The sequence below is a fragment of the Idiotropiscis lumnitzeri genome, chromosome 7 (assembly GCF_059441095.1).
Source record: "Idiotropiscis lumnitzeri isolate Australia: NSW breed Sydney's pygmy pipehorse chromosome 7, RoL_Ilum_1.0, whole genome shotgun sequence".
NCBI classification, from domain to species: domain Eukaryota; kingdom Metazoa; phylum Chordata; class Actinopteri; order Syngnathiformes; family Syngnathidae; genus Idiotropiscis; species Idiotropiscis lumnitzeri.
Genome location: NC_142397.1, coordinates 8,105,244 through 8,124,051, shown reverse-complemented (window position 1 = coordinate 8,124,051; position 18,808 = coordinate 8,105,244). Strand labels below are relative to the sequence as shown.

General features: G+C 40.2%; 1 protein-coding gene across 4 annotated transcripts in view; it reads right to left on the bottom strand.

The window, feature by feature from the left end:
* Positions 1–14,801, bottom strand: part of grik4 (glutamate receptor, ionotropic, kainate 4) — a 246,026-nt gene extending 231,225 nt beyond the window's left edge. For 2 of the 4 annotated variants that reach the window (XM_088300429.1, XM_088300432.1), the window contains exon 1: positions 4,948–5,475. The gene's annotated coding sequence lies outside the window, so the exon portion shown is untranslated. Of the gene's footprint in view, positions 1–4,947; positions 5,476–13,790; positions 13,867–14,665 lie in introns of those variants that run through there. The other 2 variants (XM_088300430.1, XM_088300431.1) reach the window with 2 other exon arrangements.
* Between the last annotated feature and the right edge of the window lie 4,007 nt (positions 14,802–18,808).

Genomic DNA, 18,808 nt, shown 5'->3' with positions numbered 1-18,808 from the left:
CGTGGGAGTTTTTGATTCATGTATGTTACCAACAACAAACAACCTCTGCAGGGCTCAAAAGGACTTGTGGCGTTTTAAGACGAAATGTGTTCTCTTGATTTAGTTTTTTGTTTTTTTTTGTCATTTTCATCAATTTTAGACAACAAAAAAAATGTTTATTGCAACAAGTTATTGAAAAATGATGTTTGCTCATGTTATGTGACATTTTTTTTTTGTTGTAGTTGCGAAGCAGAGTTCGTGAGGTGGCGTCAGCCAGTAACATATTTGCATCTTCCACTCACACGCTGTTGAATGATAAAATTATGTAAACTACTCTGAAAAGTGCAGGTCGAGTAGTTAAAGAAACATTTCTTGTTGTTCTGTTGACTTATTTTGGGCAAGTCGCCTGTGGCAACCTGGCGAGTAAATGGCTGTATTGGAAGAGTTAAAAAATTTATTTGCAGACGCATCACCTTCATATAGTACAGCAATTGTAATTGTAATCTGCAATTGATATTGTTAGCCTGATCATGGGGTCAAGTGAGAATTAGAATAATCAAGCATAAGAAGAATATTATCATGGGCGGTTCCGTGAAGCGTATTTTGGATCTTAATAAAAGATTGTTTTCCTTTTCCTTTTTTTTTTTTTTTTTTAAACTAACGCACATCAGGCTTTCCTTCATGCTTGGCAAAGAGCGTCGTAGCACCACCTGCTGGAGATTATGGGGATCTGCACTTTGGCGCTGGGGTACACCCTGAATTGGAGCGCTTCAAATTTGCTTCATGAGTCTTCTAGAGTCTAGACGGCACTGTTGGTTTAAATAAAGGGATTAAAAAATGGCAAGTCAGCCCAAGGTTCATCCTAGAGTGCCATCTAGAGGAGTCCAAAAATACTACAACTGGTTCATGAAGCAGATTTGAAGCTTCATTTACCCATCACTAGCAACTGCATTTAACTTTACAATTCAATATATTTGCATTTTCTCTTTGAGAACTGTTAAGTGTTTAATTAATCAACAGGACATTTTTTTATTTAATTTGTAACTTTTACCATTTTATTTAACTTGTATTTTTAAATATTTTTAAGCAGTGCTAATGTCATGTTTTGTTTTGTTTTTTGTGAAGACTACTACTGTATTTTAATGTTGGTTATGATGATCGGGGATTGTAATCATCAACAAATCAAACAATCCCAAGGGGAAAATATGCAAACTCAACGCATGACAGAGCAGAGCGCGCAACCCCGAAACTTATTACAAGTGCGGCAGATGTGTTAATCTCTCGTCCACCATGCTGCCCGCTAGAATACATCAAACAAAGATACGATCATCATTACTGATCGCCGGGGGAAATTCACGTTCAGCGTAAAGTAGCAATCACACAAATTAAACGGAATAAACATAGGATTAGTGAATAAAAATGACAACCACGCTACGGGCTAACCTACAAAAAGATGCTGGTGATCACTCACCAGAATTTCCTAAATGAAGAGGCTGAACAAAGCCCTCGAGGGAAAATCCCATCACAAGTCACCTGAGGGGTATCGAATGCATCTTATTCTTTCTTTCAAGTTTACAAAGGGATTGAAATGGAGTCGTAATGACACGGCACCCGATCAATAAGCCTTGATTTGGGTTTTAGTGGTAGCCACAAACATTTAAATTCTGTGCGAGGAAGTTTCCACCATCGCCGAGTAAAACACTGAAGAAAAAGTAGGACAGGAAAACGATTTGAAGCACTCGATGAGAAACTGTAAGCAGCAGCGATAAGCGTTCCTCCGCTCAAAGAAGAGCGCATGTTGAAATATCAGCAAAATGTCCCTTAAAAGAGCGCAGTCAGTGCTGCGATGTTACATGAATATTGATCATCAATGTATGTGGCCGGCGCTCAAAAATGGAGATACAAATTGCTGACGTCGGAAAGTGCATTGCAAAATTTGATCACGCGGGAACTTACTGACCTCATAACCAAATACAAACATTTGCATAATGTGACATGTTGAAGTCACGTTAAGGCAGGCCTTGGGAAAATTCTGCACACAGGAGCATTTGAAGCAGCCCGCCAGCCAATTCTAAAATAAATAAATAAATAATAATTTAAAAAATAACAATAAAATAAATAAATAAAATTAAATAAAAATTAAATAAAAATAAATACATAAAAACTAAACAAATAAATAAATCAAGTCAGCCAAGTGATATTTTAATAATTTAACAAGATACACCTTAACACACATGCTGAAAGCAACAATATATAATAATTCCACCTTGAAGAAACAAGTTCAAAATCATTTCACGACATCGCAGAATCAATCATGACATTATCCGGCGGCAGGTGTCTCGGTCTCGTCAAGATTTGTCAGGGCGCGTTCAAGGTCGCAAACATTTGCCGTCACTTTTAATGGTTATTCTTGTCGTGCGTGTTCAAAAATTCCCTCGCGGCAAGAAAAATGCACATTTGCGACCTTGAACGAACCCGGACGAGAACGCAACGTTCCCTACCTTTGCAAACGTTACGGTATGATATCGTTTTATCACCTGGCCTGATAGAGCGCAGCGCATTTGCTCTGTTTTGTAGTGAGGGGTAAATGAAGCTTCATATCTGCTTCATGAAACAGTTGTAGTAATTTTGGACTCCTGTCGATGGCACTCTTTGATCAACATTGGGCTGAAAGCACACTGACTCACCATTTTTTTAACCCAACAGTGCCATCTAGAGGACTCCAAAATACAACAACTGTTTCATGAAGCAAATTTGAAGCTTCATTTTCCCATCACTACTGTTTCCATGGACTGATCTCACTGTTTCTGAACTATTTACTATCCGCTTAACCGACTTGACTGACTAACTGAACGGCGCATTTGAATAACGAGTTTCCGAACAGAACCTTGTTCAAAAGTGACGTTCATTTTATTAACTTGAACGAACCCGGGTAGATGCGGCGATGTTGCGCAACCAATCAGCTCACAGGACAAATCCACTCAAGCTCTCATTGGTCAATCTCACGCCTGGAACTGATTACGCGAAGTCGATGAGTGCCAGTGGGTATGTACGAAGCCTCCGAAGCAACTCATCTTGTCAAAATGACGTCTTTGGTTGCCGATATGGCAAATTTTATTATTTTTTTTTGCTTTTTTGCTGAATATTTTGGGAAAAATCCGCAAAAAGTGAAGCGGCGAGGGAAGACTGTAATTGCATATTTTTTTACAAATTTACTGCCCTGAATTGTGCTAGCAATTAAAAGCGCCCCCACATGTTGCACATCGTTAGCTTAACAGCATAATTGTCCAAGTCATTTTTAACTTATGTTGAGAAATCAACACAAAATACAAACTGCTTGCTGAAATATGATTTGGACAACTACGCATTTAAGATCGCACATCAGAACACAAAGTGGCTCTTCGCAAACAGAACAAGAAGGTGGGATCCCAATCTTGGGGGGGGGGCAAGTAACGAAATGATATGGCTAACGGATGGTTGTCATGGTGATCATGTCTCGCTTTTTATAATACAAAAAAAAAAAAATGATGTGTCCAATGATTTTGAGGGCATTTTAAGCGACACTTTGTGGTAGATGCGCAGCAAAGCCTCCACCGCCATAAGAGAAGTGATCCTCCGAGGCTGCGGCACGCTGCCTCGACTTAAACTGCCAACAGATTAACTCTTTTCCACTGCAAATTGATTCTGTTCAACGACTATCTGACTGATGAGCCCCAGCCAGATTGCTTACGGCATTTATTCATTTTGAGATCAACGGACCGAGTACGCGAGCGTGCCTCAAATGCGTCTCAGCCAATACACACACTTTTCTTTTTTATTTATTTATTTTTTATTATTATTCCCCTCACCACCAAGAAGGCTGTGAAATGATCCCTCCAATGTCGGTCTTGTTGTTTCGACATCCTCCTGCCTAGGGTCCTAATTAGGCGGCATTTGTGTTTTGTTCTTTTGAGAAAAAAAATTATGAGCGCGATAAAAAAGAAACGTCATGTACAGACGCAACTCATCGTAAAATTCTCGAGGGAGCACCGTGAACATTGCATGCGAAAGGATTCATATCACTTATGCTTGTTTTAAAAACAGGTTGGGAATCCATACTGAAATCCATTTCGAAATTGGCGACTTTGGGCGAGTCTGGATTGGTCGCCAGTCAAATGAAAGGCACGTGATAGAAAATTATTGATAGCTGTGGACACTTCAGAGTCTTCAATGGATCTTGGGAGGAAGCCAAAGAATGTGGCGAAACTCATGGAAGGACGGGAGAGAATATGCAGAACCTCAAAAGTGTGAGGCAGGCAGTCCAAAAACCGGGGGGAAAAAAAATGGTGTTGAATTTACTCACTTATTCCGTCAAGTCGAAGCACGAAAATAAAATGATCTGGATCCTGAAAAACTATTATTATTTTTTTTAGGTGGTACTGTGTTTAACAGTGTTCAAAGGGACCGCTTTATTTTACTCCCTCAACAAATGAGAGTCAAAAAGAGACATGATAAGGATAAGGAATCAGATTGATACGTAGTATAGATAATGGAATCTGAAATCGCTAAATTCTTATCAATTCCTTTTCCTAGCTTAGCGCCACACTCAAATGGGTATCAGAGTTGAAAAATGTGCCACATTAATGGCTCGGGTGAGCCCATGTATGGCCCCCCCCGAGCCTTATGTTTCCCACCCAAGAGCTACCTGGAGCAAAACTACATTCGCCCACAAGGGGGAGCCAATACGTAGCAATAGATAGAGTGAAAGATCGAGAAAGACAGACAGACAGACAGAGACAGAGACAGTGAGAGAGAGAGAGAGAGAGAGAGATACTTGTAATAATTAGGATGCAGCAATAATGAGATGAATCACTAAGTTTAAAGAGTAAAACAGCATTTCGATTCTTATTCACTTGCCTTCATTTAAGTAAAATGAAAAAAAAAAAAATCAACATACTGCAGTTAAAAAAAAAAAAAAAGGGATCTTACCTGCCTCCTTTTCCTTGGTTTTTCCCTCCCCCCCTCCAAAGAAAATAAGACTCAACTGTTCCTCCTTGAGAGACGAGCACATCAAAAAAGCCCAAGTGAGCACATGTTGTTCATTCCCGTCCAAAAGTGAAGATCCAAATATCGCAAACGCTCTACGCGCGTCATCCCCGAAGAGGTGCAGTCGCTATAAAGCCGAGGAAGAGTTGCATGTTTGCTCACCATCGCAGTAAAATCACATCGCCGGGGGTCCACATCATCAATTGGGCTAGTTTGAACACGCGCACCGGTCACGCTGCGCATCCCGCATCCCACTGAGGCGCAACAAAAGACACATCCAAAAAGACATTTAGCCTTTTTTTCCCCCGCCCACCCTCACGCCGAATACTCCAAACCTCCTTTTACATGTTCAGTAGTTACGTGCGCATGCATGTGTGTCTGCGTGCGTGTGTAGTCCCGGCAGCTCGACTGCATCCACTGCAGTCCGCTCGAAGGATGCAGAGCAGACTGATCCGAAGCGCGGGAGGCGATCAGCGCCTTCTCCTCTTGCGCGCACACACATACACGCACGACGGCACGCACGCACGCACGCACGCACAAATGAGGTTACTGATGCCTTGCTCTCAACACCGCTGACGAGGGGTGAAAAAGCAAGAGGACTTGCTAACGTGTATCGTCCTGCAACAATCCGGTGATCTTCTCATCTTCAAACATGTAAATTAGTATGCAAGAATAAAAAGGCACAGATTGTGTTGTTATATAAAGGAGATGCGTCCATTTTTAATGCGAACAGTAAAAATACCCTGAATATTATAACTAGAAAAATGTGTACAAATTGTACATGAAGTATTGATCAAATTCATTCTATACTATATATATATATATTTTTTTTTTTTTTTTTTTTTTTAACTGATGAAAATTGCAAAATTAGTAAAGTATCCAACAAATAGATACAGTACATTACACTGTCCCCAATTCAAGTATTTTATTCACTTCACTACTAATATTCGATGGTAAATTCTTTAAAAAAAAAAAGAAAAAAGAATTTTCAACAAAACATTCTCCATAATTAAGGTTGGGTTTAATAAAAAAAATAAATTAAAAAAAATAATAATAATTTTTCTTTTCACAGCCTGAGATCAATTCATAAAACCAAAAATCGATACTTTTAATGACATCTTTTTCCCCATAAATTTCCAACACTTCGCGTTCTTGTCACTATACAAAAACCAAAATGGCGGAAACAGAGAAGTCAGCACCATCAAGCACGAAGGCAGATGTATTGATGGTTTTGATCAGGTCATGTTCAATAAAACGTACATGATTAATGTGACTACATGGGCTTCAATTCTGTAGAATGTAAATATTATTTTGGCTGTGTTGCATAGTCTTTGTCTGCGTCGACGCTGCTAGCCACAAATTTCAGCCGGCTCAACGGACAACGTCGAAACATACTCATGAGTTAGTATCGTCAAAGAAAGCTGACTTGTGTGCAACCATCCCTGCTAATTTTGGCGTGAACAAACATGCGCCCGACTCGACCGCTGATTGGTTTACGGCGAAATTTGTACTTCAGCCAATCATCACTATGGAAAACGGCTGGCAGTGAATGATTTAATTACTAGTAGATGCCACAAGATGGCAGCAAAGCACTTTTTTTTATTAGACTTGGCCTGTATTTACCAATTGGCTATCAATTAATTAAATGCCTTTTGGACGAATTAAATTGGATTGTTCTCCTACAGCACCTAGCTTGGGAATCACTGGACTATTATTTATTATTTATTTATTTATTATTTATTGAGATGAAGATCCTCCCCACAGTTCAACGCAGTTGCTTGGTCACCAAAAAAAAAAAAGTTTTATATGTGAAATGGCAATGGTGAGCTTCAATTTTCACAGCAGCGCCATCTGTTGGACCTGAAGGAGCATTACCCCACCCACTGCATAGTTTTGCATGTGAATACTGACTTGGAAATCAATGCCCTTGACAACAGAACTGCACACATCTTCAACTACGGCCACCGTTACTATTGCCCTGCAACATCTGCACGATTTGTCGACCTCACTAGAAATAAAAAGAAGCATTCACTACTATGATTTTTTTTTTTTTGGGTCGTTGTGTGTCTCGGAGATGTATGAGTATAATTTACACACAGCAGCAGAGCGGCAACGCGGCATTCTCCCTCCCGAGCCGACCCAGGTGAAAAATACACTGTAAGCTCCGGAGAGGAGATCCGGCTGACCTTCATTCAACACCCTTCCCACAACCTCGACCTCGCATTTTGGCATCTGTCAACATGTGGGTGGGAAGGAATGTAAGTTCACCGAGTGTCACACTATTGCAGCTTCATCTTGCAGTGGAGAGACACACACAGGCAGCAGTCACCTGTTTTTTTTGCCACAATTGGAAGTAATGGATGCAATTTTACTTAAAGCAGATGAATCTCACACTGTGCCATGAAGCCGGCACAAATGACACTGACTAGATATGGAAGTGGGCCGCCGGGAACTCTGAGCACACCTTCGGTCTGCACGTCGCATAAAATCAATAATGAAGCGCTCAGATGGCCCCCAATCTCATAACGCTGGGCCCCGCTAGTGGCCGCACCCCTCAGTTTGAAAACCACCGTTTTAAGTAAATCTTAAAAACCTCACACTTCATAACCTCTTTTTTTTATCCACTTAAAACAAAAGCATTTGTCGGAACAAAAAGGAGAGGCTTGAGAAAAATACAGATGAGCCTCACCATTAAACACCCGGCATTCATGTCACGTCGAAGCGAGTGGGAAGAAGAAAAAAAAAAAAGCAGTTGAGGGATGTTTTCTTCCAAAGCACATCACGGACAAATCTTTTTGTTGTTGTTGTTGTTTTGCATCGTTCCTGGATTACAGCTACTCGATGCCACCGAGCTCACCCACAGTGGGGAAATAGCCAAGGAGGCTCAACGGTGAATAAAAGCATTATCGTGCAATCAGCACAAAAGCGCGTGGCCATTTGCGCAGTACATTATCACAAATGCAATTTTGCGCTCCTTTGTTAAGTCATTTATAAACTATTATTGGTGCAAAAATAAAAAGAAATTCTGTATGCTTCAAGTGGGACTCCATCATGCACGAGGCTGGAATCAAAATTGGATTGCAATTTGATATTTGTGTCCACTACTAATGCGGGTAGACACTTAATATTTATTTCCCCCCCCCCATCAGCTCCCTGTGGAATCAAAAAAGCCACGTTGGACGTACTGAAGTAGACTTTCTTTTTTTCCCTCAATTCCTAACTAAGTGGCCAAATCACATGAGCATACCGCACATCAGGACAGACAGAACGCACGGGGCGAAGATCCATCACAGACGCACACTAAGTGCTTTGGAGCACCAGGACGTATTGCTCAGGCAGGAGCACGCCAAGCTGGATTTAAATGCTGCTTATTTCCAAATTGGATATTCAGGGCTGCGGGTTTACCATTGGGTAAAAAGCAGGCAACTGATTTGGACCCTGAGAGTTCCGGGGGCCCTCATTTCACTGCCTTCTAACCAAAAATTATATCACTGGAGTCAGGCCTAAATGTCTTAAATCATACTTTGGTGAATTTCTCATTTTTTCAAAAATCTATAGTAGTGATGGGAAAATGAAGCTTCAAATTTGCTTCATGAAACAGTTGTTGTATTTTTGAGTCCTCCAGATGGCACTGTTGCTTTAAAAAAATGGGAGGTCAGTGTGCTTTCAGCCCAATGTTGATCAGAGAGCGCCATCTAGAGGAGTCCAAAAATACTACAACTGGTTCATGAAGCAAATTTGAAGCTTCATTGACCCATCACTAGTAAATTGTGTCTTGTTGCAGATCTGCAGACATCTTGCTATGTGCTCACTTAATTCGGGAAGAGAGTAGCAAAAACACATTGTTAATAAAATTGAGCAGATTTAAAAGGCGAAAGCGATTTCAAGGTGATACCGAATGGGCATAACGAGATGCTGATGAAAACTGACACAAAAAAAAAAAAATGGTGATGAATGTTTGGATCAACAGTAAATTATACTCAAAAAGATCTTATCCACCTTCAGGAAATGTGAGAATTCTGTCAACTTTTTGGATGATGGCAAACGAATATTGAAAATTTTACAGCACGTGAAATCACAGCTCTAAATTTAATATCTCACTGGTGGGCTATTTTTAGAACAAAGATAGCAGCCTCTTAACTAAGCACCATGCTGATCACCCGTAGTTAACAGGCTGCTAAGATCCCCAAGCGCAACAATGACAAAATACAAGTCAGCCACTGAAACGAGCGGGGAGCTGAAGATTTATAGATCATGGAGTCAATCCAAGCAAAAATTTGCCAACCGGTTGCCGTTGCCATATGTCAACGTTGTGTCTACTGCCCCCAAGTGGGCAAAATAACATGGACAAGAATCTTGTCAGTGTCATATTCCTTTCCGCAGTGGACGTGATGTTCTGCGCGGTGTGGCGTTGCACTTTTAACACCTCTCATTTGATGTTCCATTTTGAGGGACTGCTCTAAACGCGTGCACATGTGACGTTAATGGAGCGTGGCAGAAGGTCGGACGAGAAGAAGCGGTCAGAGCGGCCCGGTAGACGCTGTATTCGAATGGGGAGGCCATTAAAAGCAAAAAAAAATGCAGTCGATAAATGTTGCATTTACGCTTCTCTGAAAAGATGTCTCGCAGTCATTTGAAAGCTCGTGAAATAAAAGTGGACACATAGCGGAAAATGGCCATTTTAAGTACCCGCATACAGAAAGTTGCGTCTCAGGCACACCTGCGCAACCATCAAGTGTGAAATTAAACAACAAAAGGTGTTCTTTTGTTATCTGCCTCTTTCTGAAAATGTCTCCCTGAATAATCCATCAGCACTCCCGACTTTTATGTACCGAAGCAGCTAATTAAGCGCACACACACTGAGCCTGTCAGCCAGATGAACTGGTTGAATGTTCCAGAGCGACTTTCACATGAACACCAAGAGACCACACTCTCTGAAGCACTATCATGCCAAAACAAGCATATGCCACATGGGTGCGATGCCCCCGCAATTTTGACGAGGTAAGCAGAGCTGCATCGAATTTTGATGGTGGTACAGATTAGCGTTAGCGTCTGACATAAACGGCACGTGACCAAACCCAGAAAACAGGAGAACCGTGCCGTTTGCAAGATGAACCAGTGATCACTGTGTCGTCAATTTCAAATCGACGGCAGGTGGCAGTAGAGGACAAAATGGATAAAAAGATGGACAAAAAAAAATAGGTGGATTTTTCTGCTTAATTCATATTCCAACCGTCGGCAACTAGTTGGCGTGCATAAAAAACAAGCTATTGCAAAAATTTTGAACTTAATTCACACTTTCAAATTTTGCTTACAAGTCAAAGCAAAAAATCTTGGAAAACGCGTAAACAAGTAGTTTTACAAGTAGTGGTATGACGCCTCTATCGCTATCTCTTGTGATACACAAATTCATTACTGAATTAAATACAAATGAAAACATTTAAACAATTACATTTATAAGGCTGGCAAAATATATCATTTTGCGAAGTATTGCAATACTTTTTGTGCTGATACCAAGTATCGATACATTGAAGGAGTATCGATACTTTCGATACCATGCCGAGATCTGTGATTAGAGTATAATACATTTCTTTTGGAACTGCTTGTTTTGAAATATTTGTCCATTTCTTATGAGCAAAACATTTGTATTGTAATCATTACATAAGGGCAGTTATTTATTTTTTTTAACGTTCGTTTATTTAAGCGCATTGTTAATATTTGTAACCATGCATGTCATTACAGTGACATACTTTTTTTGAAGCAAAATCTTTTTCTCAATTTTGACAAACACTACGTAAACATATTTTAATGTTCGTATTGAGAAAGGCGTTTGGAGTTTGTTCCGGATGCAAAAAGTTTCGGGAACCACCGTTTGATCTGATTTATGACAAACTGACAGCGTGTTGGCACCTCGGCGTATTGACAATTGTGAGTTGGCCGCCTGGTAATTATGAATCCAGCTGCCGATGGCGAAATGTCAGTACAAAAGGGTGCAGCTCACAATGCTGAACACATTGTCATAAATAGTCAGGCCCGTCCCTTGCCGCCATATTGATTGACTGGCGCTGGCAATGTGCACGGAGTGGCAATAGACATCACTGACAGTTCAGAACAGGGATTGTCAGCAATTTCCCTCATTTGCATGACAAGTGGTGATGTATTGACAGGCTTTGGTGTCCTCAAACAACCTTCTCCTTCACTCATCTAAAATGGGCCATATGAGAAACAAAACAGCCCGGTATATTTGATTTCATTGAACATTACCACTCTGCTTCAAGATAGAGAAATGAGGTACTAAAAATGATACGATTGGAATATATTGCACATAAAAACTGAACAGAAACCAATGTTTAAAAAATAAACAGTAGCAATATATAAGGAGCCCGCACACCACAAGTTGAGAAACCCTGCTTTTGAAGTCTCCAGGAAAAAGTTGATTTTTTTTTTTCCCTCATTCGCATCAAAATAATAAATAAAGATATACTATAGGGGGTGGAAAAGTCATTAAGGATAGTGACAAAGCTGTTAAGTTAGCTTGGTTGCATGCCCGAATTCCGCTTCGAGTCGTTTTTTTTGTCGCCAAATCAAAAGTCATCTGCCAGCCTTATTTCTTGGTCTCTTTATATTTTTATCTCATATGTTTTAACATTGCCCCCATGCGTGGCATATTGAATATAGTGACTTGGCAGCAGCACAAGTTTACCCTCGTTTACCCAAGTTCAACAATCAAACCCCTTTTTTCGTGGTCATCACAAATCGAGCAGTTGACTCACCAGTTGCCTCTGCCGTCGAAATAGTTGAGAAAGCATTCCTGGTTCATCTGTAATATTCCAAACTGTTCACTCATTGTGTCCTTTTCATCAAAGAGCGATGTGAGTTTGCCTGAACAAAATATTGACTGATAAATTTCCGTCGCCACGGTCCTTTAGGCTGAATTAACTAATACGCGCTCTGATTAGTCACGTGACGTCTGGAGCTCTATTATGGTAACTTCCTCCATGATTGACTGACAAATCAACAAATGCCGTCCGATAGGCCCTCTAGCGCGGGCTTCGTGTACTGCAGCGGCAAGAATCCCTCGCCACTTCGCGCTTTATTTTTAGCGGCTTCGGTGTTTTCGGGGATTTTTCCAAAATATTCATCAGAAAAAAAAACAAAAAAAAAAAGAAAAGAAAAAAACGCAGCCATATTGTGGAGATTAATTGACTCTGTGGCTTTGGTCGCAATTGCTGTAATAAAGGCATAATTTAATTAAAAATAAAAACAAAAAACGAAATAAACAAATGAATAATAATAATAATGATAATAATAATAACAATAATAATAATAATAATTAGTGTATTTATTGAATGCCGTTAAAAGAAAAGTTGATGGAAGTGGTCAACATGACCCTGTGCCCGCTTTTTTGAGCCATAAAATTCTCTTTTCATAATTATTTGCTAAAAACGATGAACTTTATCAGTTTGAACATTAAAAATATATTGTCTTTGTAGTGTATTCAATTAAATATTGATTAAACATGAATTGCAAATCATCGTATTCTGTTTTTATTTACATTTTACAAACCGACATCGGCTTTTCTGATGAGGGCGGCCATCAGTTGAGAAAACTTTTTAGAAAGTTGCTCAGAACCTCAATAGAGTACAGTGACTATGCAATGCAGCGGCTGCTTGAAAGCGAAGTGGGTCAGTTTGTGACGCAGCGTATTAATCACATTTTTGCCTTGGTGTGCGTCCAAATGCACAGCAAAGCAGCACAGATGGCCAATGATGATGTCCCAGTCTTTACGCATTATTGTGTTAAATCATACTGCACCTTGATGTGTCCTGTTGGGGAACACACAATACAAAATATACACTGCACACACACACACACAAAATAGCAGATGTAACATGCAAGCCAACACGGATGTCCTCAGAGTGAAAGCCTTCATCTTGGCAGAATCTGGATGTCATTTTTCGACAACACTTCGACACTTTACTTCCTAAATATTCATCAAGCAATAAATCAGGAAGCAGGTGGAGTGTTTTGTCTTGATGCGTCACCTTGTGTGGCAGGTTGTCAGTGTGTAAATACACATCACTGTCCCCAAAAGACTTCTGGGTGGGCATGTGGTCCACATCCACGTTATCCCTTCTGTGTAGACCACAAGATTGCCTCCAGAAGACAAAACACCGGTGATGAGCAGTAAGGAAAAACATAGTGTACTGGAGTAGAATTTATATATATATATATATATATATATATATATATATATATATATATATATATTACACAAAAAATCCATGATTAATTATGATTAATCACATTTTTCAACTACCAGCTTTTGCAAAGCTTGTATATTTACCTAAATAATATATTGGAATTGATGAAAAAAAATCACCAAATATGAAGTATATTTTATTCAAAGACTGCTCTTCTAGCTTTTTTTAACTTTTTAATATGATCTAAAAGAAGGCATTTTAGTTTTTTTATATATATATATATATTTTTTTTTTTATTCTACATGGTGTCTGCCAAGACTAGTAAAAATAAATAAATTAGGAGGAATTGCGATTTTTTTTGACAAATGGGAGAAACTTTTTCTAAACATAAGAGATAATCATTACGCTCACTCGGTATATACCGTCGAAGAGTACATCTGACTATACAAACGGAGTTCATGAACGCATCCGAGCGCGAACTTGCGAGAGAACAATCGATGCGGTCAAAAAACATCTCAAAAGGGCTCAAGTCCTCAATCCAGAAGATCAATCAACAATCTCTGGTGAAGATGACCGTCTTACCTTCTACTTGTGGGATGCACTCGGCCCTCCTGAGGCCATCTCTGATGCCATTCAGAACTGGCAATGAGTCATACACCTGCAGAAGAACATTTAAACGATCGCTTAATCACTGCGTTTTTTCATTTCATTGCACTAATGTGGTCCGAGTCTCCCAGTCGCCAGTCCAGACTTGATTATACGTTTAAATCGCACCAATTAAACAGAGTTCCTCTCTCGCTTTAGTGTCGTTCGCAGTCCGCACACTTGGACTTTCCCCAATTGGTGACTTTGAGCGCATGACCTCCGTCGACACGGAGGGAATTAAAAAAAGGTCTCTTTAGGTCAGCTGTTAACTAAACGTGCTGTCAGAAGGAGGCACCGCTGCTGGGATTACTGAAACAAATATGTGCAATATGTGCTAACAAAGGGGCTGCCTATTTGATACGGTCGCTGAAAATTGAACATGCTCATTGTGAGGCTGAAAATAAGTTTCAAAGTCGGCATTTGAACAACAGATGCACTAAACATAAACCACAATAAATAAAATAATGTAATAAAATCATGAACATAAATCAAATTTTCAAATTAAAATATACAACTATAGCTTCCTTCATGTTAGCGTTAGCCACGATGAAGTTTTTTTTCCTCTTCATTTTCAACTATTGCTGGAATGCTCCAATTGTTTATTTATTTATTTATTTTACGTATCAATTGTCATCCCCATCGTGTTTAACGTCACTCGCAATGGTTGCCGCAGATCAAATTTGATCGTAAATAAACTGTAGTTTTCTAACAGCTGTTGCTTCGTCCATTGGCGAGTGAACTCCAACAAAAAGGAAGGAGTGGTTAATTTCGCCCGTCACATTTAGTCCTCTCGCTCGCTCGCTTCACTTTACTTCATTTCAGCGCTGGCTAATTTCCGTCTTCGTATCTCCTCCGAGTGCACTCCACCGCGGGTGGACGTGAGTTGATGAAGTGATGAAGCTCCTCGTGTTTGTAGAACAGATGCCCGCACGATTGTATCGGAAGTCCTCGGACAAATAGTGCGTGCTACTGGTATTGTGAAATCTGCCTGGCAACATGAGCTAGCTGAATTCCGATTGGGTAAAAACTCTCACCTAAAAATACAGCGCTAGGATATATTATGACATCAATGTGAAGAATAGGATCGTGATTTCTTGATTATGTTTGGTCAGCAGAGAAGGTCTTGACCGCCCACCACTGGACAAAGTGTTGCTGGTGGACATTTGAATCGATTATTACAACGTTTTCTCCTCGACTGTCAGCCCTCTTGAAGTCGTTCAGCAAGTGTACGAGGCCCTTGGACCGGCCTCTGGTGCTTCGCGTAACTCCAGAGTGAACCGACAGTCTGCGGAGACGACTCACCTTCACGCTTCACCGAAAATTATCGGCACCCACCGCATTCTCACAAGACAGCAGGGTGCTGTCAGACGAACCGGATGCGCGCGGCGGGTAGCCCTTTCCGATGTTCCGAATGAGTCGTTTCGGACCTCCGTCCTGCTGCGAGAGAGCAGAGAGCTGACCCGACTAACAAAGAGACGTTTTCCCATTCTGCTCAGGCTTTGTTGTTGTTCTTTTCTCAGTCTTATCTTCTTTTGCGCTTCGGTTCTGACATTAACATTGGAGCATTATTGATCAGCACTCCGAAGAAGCTTGTCAGGCAGATTAAATCACCTGACCCGGGCCGGGTCCCTCTGCAGAGGCCGAACATCTTCCACGGAGGCATACATTACTGCCTTATCTGACGGCCTCCTTCGCTCAATATGGAATATTATATTTTCAGGGAATGTGATTTTATTTACACGGACACGAGGTGTTTGTAGTCATTTTTTACGCCGATGCGCATATGGAAATGGAAATACAAAATACCCCGGATATGAAACAAGGTGAGATAACATTGCGGCGTGCTCTACAGGGCACCTGACAGACATTTTTTTTTTTAAAGATCCCCTAGCTGAATTAATTTGTCAGTGAAAATTAGATTCCGTTTCCTTGAGGAGATTCACCCATGACCACAAACCTTGGTTCCCACTCGTCCCTCCAAAGATGGAAACCTCTTTTAAATTCACTGTTGACAAAGACCGCCAATGTAAAACAAACCTGTTCGGCTTCAAAGCTCATGTAAAATTCATGCTCATGCTTTAAACATAAAGCAAAGCAGCAGTCGGGCATCAGCAACTCATTAGACGACAACATGTTGTAATTATGGATGGGATATTAAGTGCACTGCGGAAGCCTATTCACGCTTTAAACGCCTTCGTCGAACAATCATGCTATTAAATTAAACGGCGTACACTCCAGTCAAAGAGTACTACAAAGAAAGCGAGAAGCTTGCATTTATTCTAAAGTCCTTCAAAAAAGTGATGTATTTATGCTGTCTCTTGGTTGCTAAAGTGTTAGCGTTTTTTTTTCTTTGGCATAGGGACAGGGCCGGGACTATGCAGGGGCTTGAGGTAGCCTGGCCGCATCAATTAACGTCTTTATCCGTCATTGGATAAAATAAAACGGCATTCCCTGTAAGTGTTTTTCCAAATATTTAACCATTGATTGATGTCAATTAGTAGAGGTCGTAAATCTCTAATTAGGGCGGCAACTATTTTTATTGCCGACTGTGCTGCCATTTTATTTTGTGAGTGTTAGACCTGTGCATTTTATTCATTCTGTATTTGTTACAGTTTCACACCTGCCATATAAAGAGAAGGTCTAAACTCATCCTGGCGTCAGTGACTAATTATGTGGAGCTTTTTAACTATCTGGTTAGCAGAAAGGTTCTGTGAGGCCAGTACACTATGCAAATGAGCCAGCGTCAGGTTTCCAATAGCAATTTGAACAGTAAACTGGAAACGCGAAGCAAATCTTTGTTAAATTAATTTAGAGTGTTATGTGTAGTGACATACTTAATTGTATCAGTCATTTTTTTTTTTAGACGTTTGTAGGCCTCTGGGAATCTCTCATTTTTCTGCCTTATGGGGACACCGGCACTGCTTTACCCCGTTACTCACCTGTGTTAGGGGGGGAAACATCCATCCATCCATCCTCCAATTAACTGTAACACCACCAAGGGTATGCAATATATGACCAAAACAAACATCCATGAGGGAAAAAAAAGCGGATGAAGGCACACATAATTAAATACACATCTAATTTAAAATTTTTTTTAACATGGAGCAGCAGCAGTATGATTCAATTCTATCTATGGGTGCTACATGTACTCGTAAACAAGTCAATAAATATGAGACTTGTGGATGCATTAACATATTGATGAGAAACTCAAGCTTTTCAACGCTGTGCTCATGTGTTAATGGGAACATGTACAGTATTTTTCATACTGTACACACACACATGCACAGTCATCATTATTGTCACAAATGGGAAGATTGAGGAGAAAGGATTGCTTCCCCGTCACAGGTAAATCATTTAGTCAAGCATCCTTATCTTGGAATTAATCACCATGGCAACCATCATTCCTCGACAGCGTAAGGTGAACACAGACAACGTGTAGCCAATTATCATCCAAAGCAGAGGTGGGCAGGCATTTTCCCATCTGGCTATAAAGTCCTGAGGCAACGATTGAACAAATGTTTACGTATGTATTATGAACATTTGTGGCTTAAATGTTTGGGGAATTTGTATGTCTTTTAGAAATAGATTTGAGCCTTTTAATCTGGACACATTCACGCACATTTATACCTTTTGTTCATCCGTTTTGTTTCCTCTTCTTCTTTCCACAGCAACAGTAGCAGAGTCCTCATGTCCATTTTCCATTCCGGATGCTCATCTGGGTCCAAGTGAGCTGGCATAATTAGAGTTCACACCCTGCAGTGCTCAAACATTCGGGTAAAAAAAAAACAAAAAAAAAAAACAATTGGGTCCAAATGGAACTCAACACACAAAAGTCAAATTTGGGCGAGGAGTTTTGTGGGTTGATCCATTTAACCCCAAAAAATTGGGTTGGCGTCCTTTATTTTATTTTTTTTTAACGCAAATGTTCTTAGAAAGCATGTAGACAGACGATCATTCACTTTGCCAACAGGAGAATTAGTTTTCAATGAACTGAACATGCACCCACCACATATTCACAGAACGATCATGCCAACGTCACACGCGAAGGCCGCAGCCGACGGGCCACAAACAGAAATATGAATGACGCGAACTGCAGTTTGGTCACTCGTGCTCTACATGATTGTGCTGCTGTGTTTCCTCACGCTCACCTCAAGAAAGCCAATGACATCATTAAACCATGACCTTCTAGTCAGCCCATTCAGGCGTCTTCTATTATACAGTATGCCAAATCAATAGCAGAATTTTTTTTTTACCACACAGCACCAACAAACTATATGAAGAACGTGAGTAATGAAGAGAGAGAGAGAGAGAGAGAGAGAGAGAGAGAGAGAGAGAGAGAGAGAGAGAGATACATAGATATACATACACAATATTAGGGTTAAGGTAAAAATTCTGATTTTGGAATATAATACAATTGTTTCATGAAGCAGATTTACAATCGTCATTTTCCCATCAGAACTGCATATATGCGCACATATTTGGGTAACCCAGCTATGATATCAGGAATGTCAAAAACCAGATTAAGGTCATATTTGGATTATAGCGTGTGTTGATGCGGTTTTTAAAGACTCGAATACTGGCAATATTTGTGTTTTAAAAGGGTTATTGACTACATGTTAACGTAGTGTTTTACAAAAATATTCATCTACTGTATGTTTACTTCATAAAGATAAGTGTGGAGAGTCTCAGACGCCAAAATCGTCATTGCTATCATCCACACGCTTTCCATTTCTCGTCCGTTTCCTCCTTTGTATTATTGTAACATAACTCATGGCCAGCAGCATTTATTTCTTCTTTGATAATGGCTTATTTGTGGTTCAATAAAAATAATACAGTACTATCCGTTGAAGCCTCACAAACAATTCATGCCCAAGTATATAAAAACAGAACTGGCCCTCAACATGTTTTATCAGATCCAAATGTGCATTGTAAACACTGCGTCATTTCCTTTCGAA